Source organism: Hippocampus bargibanti, linkage group LG11 (assembly GCF_051943395.1).
Source record: "Hippocampus bargibanti isolate YZ-2025 linkage group LG11, ASM5194339v1, whole genome shotgun sequence".
NCBI classification, from domain to species: domain Eukaryota; kingdom Metazoa; phylum Chordata; class Actinopteri; order Syngnathiformes; family Syngnathidae; genus Hippocampus; species Hippocampus bargibanti.
In genome coordinates, this window is record NC_142744.1 from 20,982,405 (window position 1) to 20,996,903 (window position 14,499).

Genomic DNA, 14,499 nt, shown 5'->3' on the forward strand with positions numbered 1-14,499 from the left:
GGAGGGGAGGTAGAAGAATAGTCATAAATGAGTGGACACCATGTATATGAACAAAAATCCTTGTCTCACCGTTGGCTGGTGCCCGTCCCCCGTTTTTAGCTTGGGTCTTCTACCAGTGGCCATTAAGTTTGAGGGTTCTACGCAGTATCCTTGATCTTCCCAGCACTGCACTTTTCTGGACTGAGATATACAATGCTGTTCCCGGGATCTGTTGCAACCACTCATCTAGTTTGAGGGCTCTGCTCCAAGTGCTCCTAACACCACAGGCACGACTGTCACCTTTACCTTCTAGGCTCTGTCCAGCTCTTCTTTGAGACCTTAGTATTTCTCACGTTTCTCGTGTTCCTTCTTTCTGACGTTTCCATCACATGGGACTTCTACATGCGCTACAATGGCCTTCCACTGCGTTTTACCTCTGACCACAATATCTGGTTAGTTCGGCATGACCATCTTGTCCGTCTGTATCTGGAAGTCCCACAGAATCTTTGCTCAGTCCTTGTCCACCCCCTTTAGGGGTGTTTCCCATTTTGACGTTGCGGGTTCCAGTCCATTAACCGCACAGATGTTTCGGTCGACTATGCACGCCACTTGGTTATGGCGCTCTATGTAAGCTTTCCCTGCCAGCATCTTACAGCCTGCAGTTATGTGTTGGATCGTCTCAGGTGCCTCTTTGCACAACCCACACCTTGGCTATTGTCTGGTGTGGTATACCTCTGGTGCACAGGGCCTGCTCTTCAGAAGCCAGGGTGAGTGCCTTTGTGCTGTCCTTTAGGCCAGCGCTCTCTCGCCACTGATAGAAGTTATTGAAATCGGCCACTTCAGTTGTGGTCTGGTGGTACATCGCGTATAAGGGCTTTTCCTCCCATAATGGTCCCTCTTCCAGCACCTTATCCTTTGTGTCACATTGTCTGAGACATTCTCTGAGTACATAATCTGTTGGGGCCATCTTCTTGATGTATTCATGGAGCTTGGATGTTTCATCCCGGACAGTGGCTCTCACACTCTTCCTTACGACTTACGTAGTGTTTCAGGGTGCTGTATTTGGGATGGAACTATCCATGCATAGTTTGGAGCTTTTTGGTCTTAACATCCATGGTCTGAATCTCTTCTTTTGGCCAGCTTATTATTTCTACAGGGTCTCTCATCACTGGCAGGGTATAGCTTTTTATTGCCTGGGTCTTGTTGCCATTGAGCTGGCTTCTTAGAATGTGCCTGACCTGCTGGCGGTACTTGACCGTAGCCGCTTTCCTGGATGCCAGTTCAAGGTTGCCATTGGCTTGTGGTCAACTGAGGTACTTATAGATGTTCTCAATGTCTGCTATCGTTCCTTCAGGGAGCGAGACCCCTCATTGTGGACTACCTTGCCACTGTTAGTCACCATCTGACTAAATTTCTCAAGCCCGTAGGACATCCCAATGTGACTGCTATAGATTCTGGTTGACTTGATAAGCAGAAGCAATTTGGGACAATGAAATGATCGGATATGGTTCGATGAAGCTTGGTAGTCAAGCCATGTATATTGACACCCTCCAATACTTCGTGTTGATAAGCAGTAAATCACAGGAAGGGTTTTGTTCTTGTGGCTAATAGTGTTATAGAAATAGAGAACATGCTTTCAGATATTTTACTGAAACTTCTTGAAAGCAATTTTGCTATTTTTTTGTTTGCTTTATTGTTTTTTTGGGCGATGGGGGGGTCAAGGTTCGGGTGTCGTTCTGCATTCTGACCAGTCCTGTTTTAGACAGCCTGACCATTAGCTAAATCGCCCATAACCATTACAATTGTTCGCAGGCGTCCACACAGCATTGCATGACGCTACCCCAAACCTATCAGGATTCCAACCCGACCTCCACCACCACCCTCACCACCAGCTGGGGCTCGCTGCTTTGTGCAAATGGCCTCCACCTCTCCAACGCCCCAAGTGAGGCAAATCACGGGTAGCCAGATGATGAAAAGTACTCGTTTCATCATCGTTGAATAACCAAAATGGCTCATACGAGGCGACAGGAGACTTTTAAAGTCTAATTTAGCATCTTGAGCACAGAGTGAACTAGGCCACAGTGCTGCTGTTTGACAAAGTGGTTCGCTTAGGCAGCAGCAACTGGAGCAAGGCCAGAGTGGTGCATATGTCAGAAACCAGGTGAAAACACACACGCACGCACACACAGACACACACACACACACACACACACACACACAACAAAAAAACACAAACAAACACAAACAAAACACATCCAAACATGGTTGATTTTGATGAATTCATTTTCTTTCTGTGTGGCCGATTAGAAGGGGCCTTAATTTTCTTAATTTCATTTTATCCACCCATGCATGTATCCATTCTCCAATCCGCTAAGCCTCAAGAGTGGGCAGGTTGTCAGCTGTCTTCGGGCAGTTGGTGGGGGATGCCTTGTAATAGTTCACAGCCAAGTGTAGGGCAATTATGGACAAAAAACCTTCCGGGTTCATACTCACAACTAGGGACAATTTTGACTTTTCCGTTAACCTGCCAAGCATGTTTTTGGAGTGTGGGAGGGAACCGAAGCACCTAGGGAGAAAAACTACGCAGACATGGGGAGGACATGTAAATTGCACACAGGAAGGCCGGAGGCAGAATGAAACACCAGACCTCTGCACGGTGTCGCGTATGTGCCAACCAGTTTACTACCGTGCTGCCCAATATCATTTTAGTAATATATTCATGATCTAGTTCAGGGGTGTCCAAAGTCGGTCCTCGCGGGCCGCCGTCCTGCCTGTTTTCCAGCTCTCCCAGGAGCAACGCACCGGATTCAAATCATCAGGACCATTTTGATGCTGCTTCAGAACTGGCTGATGAGCTGATCATTTGAATCAGGTGTGTTGCTCCTGGGAGAGCTGGAAAAGAGGCAGGACAGCGGCCTTCGAGGACCGACTTTGGACACCCCTGATCTAGTTTGTTGTGAATTATTACGCGATGAATCAAGAGCTAATGTGAGTTGATGTTAAGATTTCTGAGGGTATGCATGAGGGCCAACGCCAGTCACCATCTTGATTTTTACATCATCTTCAAATAGTTGCATGACAAAAGTCTTACTCGGTTGACATATCGCATCAATGCATGAGGTTGGAATGAGGGAGGAAACTAGTATAGCTAAAGGGTCTATTCATTCATTCATTCATTCATTGATGCCACAACTTGAATGAAACAGCATTTTTTTCAGGATGAATACGCTTGCAAAACATTGTGTATTTTTGCGTTTGGGAACGCCCTCAACTGTTTTTAACTGACCTTAAAATAATGACAATTAAAAAAAATCATAAGGGTCTGTGTGCATTTCGTGCGTGTGCATGTGTGTGTGCGTGAGTTTGTGTGGCTGTTTTTGTGAGGACCACGATTTCACATGATGATCACATGATTTCATCCCATACATAGTGAGGACATTTTTTACAAAAGTGAGGACCTTTTGGTCGGTCCTCACAACTAGTGTCTTGTATGGCTATTCTTGTGAGGACCACTATGATTTTATACCAAACACAGTGCGGACTTTTTGGGAGGGCCTCACAGGTTTTTCATTCTAAAGGCTTCTCACTCTGTCACATCTCGCGCCCCGTCCCTCCCGTCACCTCCTCCGCTGCTCCCTGGAGACGGCCCCTCCCATCATCACTCACCTGGGTTCCCACAGCTCACAGCTGTTTGTCATTCACTGATTGTGCCTTCTGACTATATATGTCGATCGCACATTACCGTCTCCGTCGGAGAATTCCGGAAGCTACCCTCACGACTACCTTGACGTCAGGTCTGCCTCTGTTAGTCGCCGTCACTCACCGTTCCCTGTCTATTATTTTTGTATGCGTGTCTCAGTAAAGACTTTTTGCTCCTGGAAATCTGTCTCGCCGTGTATTTCGGATCAAAACCTTCCCACCTTCCCTCGTCACTCGAGTCGTGCCTTCTAGCCTCGAGTGACGTGACACACTCCTTATAATGAGGGACCCGGACCTCACAAAGACGTTCAAACAGGCATGGGTGTGTGTGTGTGTGTGTGTGCGCGCGTGTGTGTGTGTGTGTGTGTGTGTGTGTGAGTGTGTGTGTGTGAGTGTGTGTGTGTGTGTGTGTGTGTGTGTGTGTGCGTGCGCGCGTGCCTCGACTGGGATCACCACCATATCGTGGTGAGGCACTTTGAGCGTCTCAATGACGCTGAGAGCTATGTCGGCCGGAGTCTTGCACTCCTGGCAGGGTCACCCAAGCCGAACAGGTCGAGGGGTAGAGGCCAGACAAAGAGTGATCCCAAACCCGCACCCGGGGGTAGGCGTAGGCAGAGTCCAACAAACCGGACTACCGGCAGCCCCCTGCAACTCCTGCAGGGGGCTGCCGGTAGTCCGGTATCCTCATGCCACCAGAATCTCATCTGGTAAGAGTGAAGATGGTGGAAGTGTGGACTGTGCACCCACACACTCACCTTAATCTCTACCTTCGCGCAAGCTTCTTGCCCCAACCCCCCCCCCCCCCCCCCCCCCCCCCGCCATCCCATAAAAACCCAAAGTCCTGTGGCGATGTGGAATGGAGGTGGGCACAGGCCAAGGATGTGGCTGGAAGTGCCTAGCCAAACCATGCACGCAGGTGACAATGGAGTGATGGTCGTTGATAGTGCGGGATGGAGCAGCGCATCTCCTCTCCTCCATTGTGTCTGAGCAGCTCCACACTGCTCACCCCTGTGTTGGGGAAGGACCTAGAAAAAGTGGTCTAAAAATTGTCTGCTCTGCACACTCCGGACGGTAAACAGCAATGGTCGGAGCATCCCTCCTGCGGTCGAAACTTGAAAAAACGAATCACAAAAAAACTCAGCATTTCTTCGTGGAATGTCCGCACGCTGTTGGACCTGGCTCACCGCCCCACCGGAGGACAGCACTTGTAGCCATGGAGCTCGCAAGATACAACATCGACATTGCAGCCTTCAGCGATACCAGACTACATGGAGAAGACTCCCTGACAGAGGTTGGTGCAGGGTATACCTTCTTCTGGAAAGGGGTCCCCGAAGGCAACCGCCGTATCCATGGAGTTGGCTTTGCTGTGAAGTCTCAACTGCTGCAATGCATTCCGGAATCCCCTATTGGCATCAATGAAAGGCTGATGACCTGGCGCATTCCCTTGGCAAAGGGACGCTTCGCTACACTCATCAGTGCTTACGCACCAACTCTGGATGCCAACCACATTGTCAAGGACGAGTTCTACAGAGCTCTGGACACCATCCTGCAGAAAACTCCGGGTACGGATAAACTCCTAGTGATGGGAGATTTCAATGCCAGGTTGGGCATGGAACACCTTGTATGGAATAAAGTTATTGGCCAGCATGGAGTGGGAAAGATGAAGACCAACGGCCTTTGGCTACTCTCCCTCTGTACAGAACATCAGCTGGTCATTACTAACACCATCTTCCAAATGAAAGACAGGTTCAAGACCACTTGGCAGCACCCCTGCTCCAAACATTGGCACCTCCTGGACTATGTGATTGTCCGTCAGAAGGACATACAGGAGTCCTTATCACCCGTGCCATGCGTGGAGCTGAGTGTTGGACTGACCACCATATGGTCAGATCCAAACTCCTTATACGCATACATCCCCGTCGTCCAACGACAGCTCCCAACGGAAAGCTCTGCTGCACAGCACTGACCAACCCCACCATCAAAGCCAAAGTCGGTCCTCGCGGGCCGCCGTCCTGCCTGTTTTCCAGCTCTCCCAGGAGCAACGCACCGGATTCAAATCATCAGGACCATTTTGATGCTGCTTCAGAGCTGGCTGATGAGCTGATCATTTGAATCAGGTGTGTTGCTCCTGGGAGAGCTGGAAAAGAGGCAGGACAGCGGCCCTCGAGGACCGACTTTGGACACCCCTGATCTAGTTTGTTGTGAATTATTACGCGATGAATCAAGAGCTAATGTGAGTTGATGTTAAGATTTCTGAGGGTATGCATGAGGGCCAAGGCCAGTCACCATCTTGATTTTTACATCATCTTCAAATAGTTGCATGACAAAAGTCTTACTCGGTTGACATATCGCATCAATGCATGAGGTTGGAATGAGGGAGGAAACTAGTATAGCTAAAGGGTCTATTCATTCATTCATTCATTCATTGATGCCACAACTTGAATGAAACAGCATTTTTTTCAGGATGAATACGCTTGCAAAACATTGTGTATTTTTGCGTTTGGGAACGCCCTCAACTGTTTTTAACTGACCTTAAAATAATGACAATTAAAAAAAATCATAAGGGTCTTTGTGCCTTTTGTGCGTGTGTATGTGTGTGTGCGTGAGTTTGTGTGGCTGTTTTTGTGAGGACCACGATTTCACATGATGATCACATGATTTCATCCCATACATAGTGAGGACATTTTTTACAAAAGTGAGGACCTTTTGGTCGGTCCTCACAAGTAGTGTCTTGTATGGCTATTCTTGTGAGGACCACTATGATTTTATACCAAACACAGTGCGGACTTTTTGGTAGGTCCTCACAGGTTTTTCATTCTAAAGGCTTCTCACTCTGTCACATCTCGTCGCCGTCCTGGGCGCGCCCCGCCCCTCCCGTCACCTCCTCCGCTGCTCCCTGGAGACGGCCCCTCCCATCATCACTCACCTGGGTTCCCACAGCTCACAGCTGTTTGTCATTCACTGATTGTGCCTTCTGACTATATATGTCGATCGCACATTATCGTCTCCGTCGGAGAATTCCGGAAGCTACCCTCACGACTACCTTGCCATCAGGTCTGCCTCTGTTAGTCGCCGTCACTCACCGTTCCCTGTCTATTATTTTTGCATGCGTGTCTCAGTAAAGACTTTTTGCTCCTGGAAATCTGTCTCGCCTTGTATTTCGGATCAAAACCTTCCCACCTTCCCTCGTCACTCGAGTCGTGCCTTCTAGCCTCGAGTGACGTGACACACTCCTTATAATGAGTGACCCGGACCTCACAAAGACGTTCAAACAGGCATGGGTGTGTGTGTGTGTCTGTGTGCGCGCGTGTGTGTGTGTGTGTGTGTGTGTGTGTGAGTGTGTGTGTGTGAGTGTGTGTGTGTGTGTGTGTGTGTGTGTGTGTGTGTGCGCGCGTGCCTCGACTGGGATCACCACCATATCGTGGTGAGGCACTTTGCACGTCTCAATGACCCTGAGAGCTATGTCGGCCGGAGTCTTGCACTCCTGGCAAGGTCACCCAAGCCGAACAGGTCGAGGGGTAGAGGCCAGACAAAGAGTGATCCCAAACCCGCACCCGGGGGTAGGCGTAGGCAGAGTCCAACAAACCAGACTACCGGCAGCCCCCTGCAACTCCTGCAGGGGGCTGCCGGTAGTCCGGTATCCTCATGCCACCAGAATCTCATCTGGTAAGAGTGAAGATGGTGGAAGTGTGGACTGTGCACCCACACACTCACCTTAATCTCTACCTTCGCGCAAGCTTCTTGCCCCAACCCCCCCCCCCATCCCATAAAAACCCAAAGTCCTGTGGCAATGTGGAATGGAGGTGGGCACAGGCCAACGATGTGGCTGGAAGTGCCTAGCCAAACCATGCACGCAGGTGACAATGGAGTGATGGTCGTTGATAGTGCGGGATGGAGCAGCGCATCTCCTCTCCTCCATTGTGTCTGAGCAGCTCCACACTGCTCACCCCTGTGTTGGGGAAGGACCTAGAAAAAGTGGTCTAAAAATTGTCTGCTCTGCACACTCCGGACGGTAAACAGCAATGGTCGGAGCATCCCTCCTGCGGTCGAAACTTGAAAAAACGAATCACAAAAAAACTCAGCATTTCTTCGTGGAATGTCCGCACGCTGTTGGACCTGGCTCACCGCCCCACCGGAGGACAGCACTTGTAGCCATGGAGCTCGCAAGATACAACATCGACATTGCAGCCTTCAGCGATACCAGACTACATGGAGAAGACTCCCTGACAGAGGTTGGTGCAGGGTATACCTTCTTCTGGAAAGGGGTCCCCGAAGGCAACCGCCGTATCCATGGAGTTGGCTTTGCTGTGAAGTCTCAACTGCTGCAATGCATTCCGGAATCCCCTATTGGCATCAATGAAAGGCTGATGACCTGGCGCATTCCCTTGGCAAAGGGACGCTTCGCTACACTCATCAGTGCTTACGCACCAACTCTGGATGCCAACCACATTGTCAAGGACGAGTTCTACAGAGCTCTGGACACCATCCTGCAGAAAACTCCGGGTACGGATAAACTCCTAGTGATGGGAGATTTCAATGCCAGGTTGGGCATGGAACACCTTGTATGGAATAAAGTTATTGGCCAGCATGGAGTGGGAAAGATGAAGACCAACGGCCTTTGGCTACTCTCCCTCTGTACAGAACATCAGCTGGTCATTACTAACACCATCTTCCAAATGAAAGACAGGTTCAAGACCACTTGGCAGCACCCCTGCTCCAAACATTGGCACCTCCTGGACTATGTGATTGTCCGTCAGAAGGACATACAGGAGTCCTTATCACCCGTGCCATGCGTGGAGCTGAGTGTTGGACTGACCACCATATGGTCAGATCCAAACTCCTTATACGCATACATCCCCGTCGTCCAACGACAGCTCCCAACGGAAAGCTCTGCTGCACAGCACTGACCAACCCCACCATCAAAGCCAACCTTCAACGTCTCCTTGCCGAAAAACTCGACAAGATCCCAGAGGAACCGGTCGACTGGCAAGCTCTACGTCAGGCTATTTACAGCACAGCCTCAGAAGTGCTTGGACACTCAAGGAGAAGACACCAGGATTGGTTCGATTCAAACTCGGATGAAATACAGTTCATTCTAAAAGCAAAACATGAGGCCCACAAAGCTCTTCTGTCCTGTCCCACGTCTCACACCCGGAAAGCAATCTTTACTGAAGCAAGGGCAGCAACCCAGCGGGCACTCCGTGTCATGGAGGACTCCTGTTGGGTGCAGAAGGCACACGAGATCCAATATCTGGCAGATTGTAACAACACCCAGGGTTTCTACAATGCCATCCAAGAACTGTATGGCCCGAGAAAGCAAAAACTTTCTCCAGTGCAATCTGCTGATGGCTCTGTGCTCCTAAAGGACCGCCATGAGATCCTTGCTTGCTGGGCAAACCATTTCGAGACCCTTCTCAACACCACCAACCCCGTCAACTCAAAAATTCTGGACAATCTTCCAGACCTGCCGCCAATCATGAGCGTCGACACCCCACCATCTTTTTTCGGAGACCAGGCAAGCCATCATGAGCCTTAAGAACAACAAAAGTGCTGGACCTGATGGCATCCCTGCAGAAGTTTACAAACACAGAGGTTATCTCCTCACGCGCCGTCTGCACCTCCTTATACATGACATCTGGGAACACGGGAAGCCACAGGACTGGAAGGACGCCAACATCATTGTAATCTACAAAAAGAAAGGGGACAAAACAGTGTGTGGGAATAGCCGAGGAATCTCTCTCCTCTCCACCGCAGGGAAATTTTTGTCCAAAATCATGCTCAGTAGGCTGGTCGAGCATCTCTCAGAGTCAGTGCTTCAAGAAACGCAGTGTGGTTTCCGGAAGACAAGATCCTCCACAGACATGATTTTTGTATTAAGAGAAGAGCAGAGAACATCACCTGGACCTCTACACCTTCATAGATCTCAACAAAGCATTTGACACCGTCAACCGTGAGTTGCTATGGAAGCACCTCTCCAAACTTGGGGTTCCACCCAAGTTTCTTTGCATCCTCCAGCAGCTGCATGACGGGATGCAAGCCAGAGTACTCTTCGGAGAGCTCCAGTCAGAGCTCTCTTCAACATCAGACGTCTCCAGGCCCACACAAAGACAAATTTCTGCCACATCTGCGAACTTCAGTATGCTGATGACTGTGCTGTACTAGCTCACAGCCCAGAATCTATGCAGCAGGCTCTCACTACCATTTCTAACTTGTACCAGTCTTTTGGTCTCCAGATCAACATCAAAAAAACAGAGCTCATGTTCCAACCTGTGTCGCCAACTCCCACACCAGCCTTCACATCAATGGCATTTCACTAAATATAGTGGATTATTTTACTACCTTGGCTCCACTTTGTCCACCAATTGCTCCCTTGACATTGAAATACACAATCGTATAAATAAAGCCTCATCATCGTTTGGACGTTTACGCAGCAGAGTCTTTATGAACCGAAACCTGAGAATTGGAACCAAGATTGCCGTATACAACGCAGTATGTCTGTCGACTCTCCTCTATGGGGCAGAAACATGGACCACATACCGCCGGCACTTACCTACCCTTGAGGCCTTCCATATCCGGAGCCTGCAGAAGATCCTTGGCCTGTCCTGGGAAGATCGAGTTCCCCACTCAGACATCTTTCAGCGCACAAATTCCATCTGCATGGAAGCAGCAGTTGCAAAAAAACACCTTCGGTGGATTGGACACACCATCCGCATGCCCGATCACCGCCTGCCCCGCCAAGTCCTCTATGGACAGCTGAAAGATGTGAAGCGCTCTGCAGGGGGGCAAAAGCGACACCTCAAGGACTACACCAGCCAACATCAACATCACGAAGCTCGAAACTTTGGCCTCAAACCGACAAACCTGGCAGACCACTTGTGCCAGGATAGTCTCTGAAATACATCAAATCCACATAGACAGACAATTAGAGAGACACATTCAGCGGCACCAGCGGGCGGCTGGTACCCCCCTGCCATCCGGCCTCCCATGTTCCATCTGTGGACCTGTCTGCTGCTCAAGGATTGGGCTCTATGCCCATGAAAAGTGACACCAGCGACATCGTCGCTACCCCCCCCCCCCCGCCCCAACATCCCCTCCCTGGGAGCAAGCGTCATCATCACCTATGATGGACAGCTAGAAGTGTGTGCGCCCGCACATGCGTGTCTGTGTGGACTGGACTTTACGATAATGAAGAAGTTCCCAGGCCTTCTGCCCCTTTTTGGACGGTGATAGTTCAGAAAAGCTCTCAGTGTTGTATTGAAAACGAAATCAGTATATGCAGTACAGTCAGAAAGGAACTTAAAGGAAAGGTGTTATTGCCAGGGGAGCGACAAAGACATGACTCATCTACCAGGCCATTTTGGAAAGGAGGTCTCAGATTTGGAGCTGCCTCTATTTCAATGTAATGCTGAATTAATTTTGACTATGAAATTACCCTTTTGAAAGTAGAGGGTGAAACCTAGCAAGCATTTCAACTCGTGTGTTTACCATTTCCAAAAAGAACATCTAATATGGGTACAGAAAATCCAATCACATACTGTTTTTTTTAAGTTTCAATCCCATGGTAAAGCAAAACTCCTCCAAACGTGCTCAAGTGAACATCATCACATGTTAGACTCTGCTAATCTGAACATGTCAGCATTCACTTGTCTGCTGGGCTGTGCTGGAGTCTCCACTCTTAGCATTGAGATCCGCCAAGTAGGCAGCTGAAGCACCCTGTATCAAGACAATCGCTGCCATGTCTGAGTCACGTTCAATCCCTCAAGATGATGCTTCCATTAACCTGACCCTCTGTTCCATTTGTTTTGTTTGTTCTCAGTGTACTGTAAATAAATGTTTTCAGGAATATCCGTAGAGTGGCCAAGGAGTCCAATGTCTCATTGCAATTTAGACAAACCTGTGTCTTCATTCTCCTTGAGCAATAGTACATTTTGCACGAACTATTACTTCAATTTTCCACTGAATTAATCATAAAGCTTAATGAAGAGATTCATGCATAAGGAGGCACGTATCTATGAAGATGGACGATTTAGCATTTATTCAAATGAATGCTCAGCTTTGGCCGAGATTTCTTGGTTTCCATACAAATATTGTAAACATTGTAATAATATATAGGTGTTTCATACTGCATTAGCATCGGAGAGTCATAAACTACAATTACTTGGGGTTACATCATCATCGTAGGAAATGAACTCAAGAGTGCCGTAGTGAAGCAATTTCCCACTGAGCCATGTCAGTCGCTGTTCGTGTTTTCTTGAAGGCTTCCAATTCCTTCTACTCGCATTTGAGTTTGTTGCGGCTGCGTACGCTGTTGTATGCATGTCACTTGCGATCAACGGGGCAGCATATGATTCACTCAATTCGAAAAGCTTATCTTTAGAATGTTACTTGTGCCCAACACCAGTTTGGAAGACACGGGGTGCATGAAAGGGACAAATCTTATTTTTATTGTGAATTTTTGTGAGATTCAACAGCATATTTAATTGGGCAACCAACAGGAAGATGAGATATATTCAGGCAAATAATACACACGGGAACATCTACAGTAGTGGTGTAGTCCATAGTCTACCTTAATATATTGTAGCTAACGGAGGCGGGGCAGAGTGGGAGCGCATTCCAGCAAAGTGGCTTAGTTAATTGCATAAAAAAAAAACACGTTATTGCCTTTGTTACTAATATTTTTGCACTGGTCCCCAAACTACGACCCGCGGGCCGTATCCGGCCCATCAGCACATTTGGCCCGGCCCCCTGAACAATACCAGAGATGCTATCAGATTTTTTTACTTTTTGGCCTCCAGAAAAAAAATAGTTTTTACAAGTCAAACGTCGGTTTTTGATCAGTATTTGTTCCTATTTTAATCAATGTAATCTATTTATGTTGTTTATAATCGTGATTGAACAATACAAAACGCCTGCTCACAACAGAACGCTAAAGGAGTCGGTCACAATGCGACGCGACACAAGAAAGTGACGTATGAGGAAGTGGAGGGGAGTCCGGTGTTACATTCAGGTGCGCTCAGTTTGGCGCTCTATTTGGTCCCAGACCCGTTTTCTCTTGTAAATCTTCCTGTCAAAGAGAGAACGGAATAATGGCGAAAAGGATAGGTAAGAGAAAAAATGATTCAGAATGCAGGATATTTAACCTGCAGTGGGAAAAAGATTATTTTTATGTTCAATGCAAAGAAAAGGCTGTTTGTCTCATTTGTGAAGAGGCGGTGGCGGTATTCAAAGAATACAATCTTCGCAGACACTATGAATCCCGTCACAAAGACAAGTACGATAGCTTGCAAGGCCAAATACGAGCAGACAAACTCTCAAAGCGAAAAGTGGACTACTATCTCAGCAGAATACATTTGTACGTCAAGCTCAGCTGAAGAAGGCATCCGTTCGGGCCAGCTTTTGGGTCGCTAAGCTGATAGCAAGCAGCAGTAAGCCTTTCACAGACAGAGAGTTTAAGAAATGTATGGATGCTGTCGCATAGGAATTATGTCCCGTGAAGATGCATTTAATGCCGTAAGTCTGTCGGCGAGTATAATCACCAGACACGGTGAAGAAATCGGGAGTAATGTATATGCCCAGCTGCAGCAGAAGACGAAAGAATTTGACTTTTTTTTCATTAGCACTGGATGAGAGCACGGACGTGCAAGACACAGCGCAACTGCTCATTTTTATTCGTGGAGTTAGCGCAAACTTTGAGATACGCGAGGAGTTGGCAGCCCTCCAAAGTCTCAAAGGAACTACACCGGGAGATAATATTTTTGACCAAGTGTACCAAACCATGGAGAAGTTAGACCTGAGTGACAGAACTGTTATGACGCATTCATGCCCAACAGTCTCATTGAATTCTATGCCGCCCTCCCAAACGACACATATCCAAACATCAAAAAACACGCAATGAAAATGTCCACAGTTTTTGGCAGCACGTATATCTGCGAGAAAAGCTTTTCTTGCATGAAACTGCTGAAATCTCCGATGAGATCAAGATTGAGAGATGAACATTTGCATCACTGCTTGAGACTGGCTGTAACGAGAATGGAACCTGATATTCAACTTCTCACCAGACAGATGCAGACCCACAGTTCACACTGATGAACATACATCGGTAAGCTTACTTTTCTGACTTGAATGAGTCATTCTGAGCATAAACAAATATAATCATAATAAATCTACTGGGATAAAATCCATCTTTACAGCCACACTGGTAGTGAAATGTATTGTTCTGTGTAGGTGCTGTATCACTTAGTTCACTTTCTCAACCTGCTTCCTTTGTGGTTTTCACAGGGACGTTGATGAGAGAGAGCTGCAAACAGCGGCGTCTACAAGCCTACTGGAACCTACAAAAGAATTATAAGGAAGGAACACAAGAACTTTAAGACACTGCTCATATGTGTCAGAGAGATTCTGCTCTGACAACTGAGCTGAACGTTTATCTGTTAAGATTGTGCATGGCACAACAGAAAGTTAATGTTTTGTGGCTTTTTTTTCTATGAAGAACCCAGAGAGAGTTATTTAGTTATTTATTTCATAAATAGCGTTATTTATTTCCTGTTTTTTTCTGTGAAGAACTCAGAGAGGGTTATTTAGGTTTTTTTTCATGAATAGTGTTATTAATTGTTTCCTGCCTTTTTTTCTGTAAAGAGCCTGGAAAGGGTTATTTGGTTATGTGTGGTTTTCTGGAAAACAATACATTTTTTTTAAGCTCCTCTACGATCATCATACTTTTTCTGTTACAAACTGGCACTGCCCCCCCCCCCATCAGAGGAGGGAAAGGTTATGTGGCCCTCACAGGAAAAGGTTTGGGGACCCCTGCATTAGACGTTTCAA

General features: G+C 47.7%; 1 protein-coding gene and 1 pseudogene across 1 annotated transcript in view; both read right to left on the bottom strand.

The window, feature by feature from the left end:
- crhr2 (corticotropin releasing hormone receptor 2) overlaps positions 1–14,499 on the bottom strand; it is a 73,144-nt gene that overhangs the window by 36,949 nt on the left and 21,696 nt on the right. The window lies entirely within an intron of this gene.
- Positions 110–1,411, bottom strand: LOC148891916 (uncharacterized; annotated as a pseudogene).